Raw genomic sequence first — 756 nt, 5'->3', positions numbered from 1 at the left:
TGATGATGATGATAAATTATAAATAAGACAAGTTGTGATGGCTTCGCGTGTGGTCGGGCTTCTCCATGTAGCAACACGGGGCTGCTTTGCTCCGTCCCTCACCCTTTTTGTCACTGAGCACCCATTAATATCAAGCAAATAATAGTAACAACGCAAAGTTTTGCCAAGAGGAAGGCCAGTGTTTGCACCCTTGGTTGTTGCTGCGATAGGAACCAGCTGGTTCTTAGAGGTTTCCTCACCAGGGGGTTCATGCTGACCCCCACGGCTTGGCCTAATGGCACTGAATTATGCTCTGCCTCAGGACATTCGCTGGCGTAGCTTTAATTAGCCATGGCAGCCCGGTCTCGCAATGCTTGAGATGGAGACATCACCCCTCCGTGTGCTCAGGGGCAAGGAGAGGAACATGTCCTAGGGACACTCAGGGACAGTTACAGGGCCGAGGGAGAGAAAAGATGGGGGAATAATTTCATTTTTTGCATTAATCAAGGCAAGGAGCGTTTAATCGTTTAGCCCTGCCAGTAAAAATGCAGCAAACTGATGCTGTGACTTCTGAAACAGGGGTTTGGGAAGATCATTGCCTCTTATAGAATCATAGAATCATAGAATCATTAAGGTTGGAAAAGACCTCCAAGATCATCAAGTCCAACCATCAACCCAACACCCCCATGCCCACTAAACCATGTCCCTAAGCGCCTCATCTACCCGTCTTTTAAATACTTCCAGGGATGGTGACTCAACCACTTCCCTGGGCACCCT

This window comes from Pygoscelis adeliae, unplaced genomic scaffold, assembly GCF_000699105.1.
Source record: "Pygoscelis adeliae isolate BGI_AS28 unplaced genomic scaffold, ASM69910v1 Scaffold121, whole genome shotgun sequence".
Taxonomy (NCBI): domain Eukaryota; kingdom Metazoa; phylum Chordata; class Aves; order Sphenisciformes; family Spheniscidae; genus Pygoscelis; species Pygoscelis adeliae.
The sequence above is the reverse complement of the archived record's forward strand: the minus strand, read 5'-3'. Positions refer to the sequence as shown.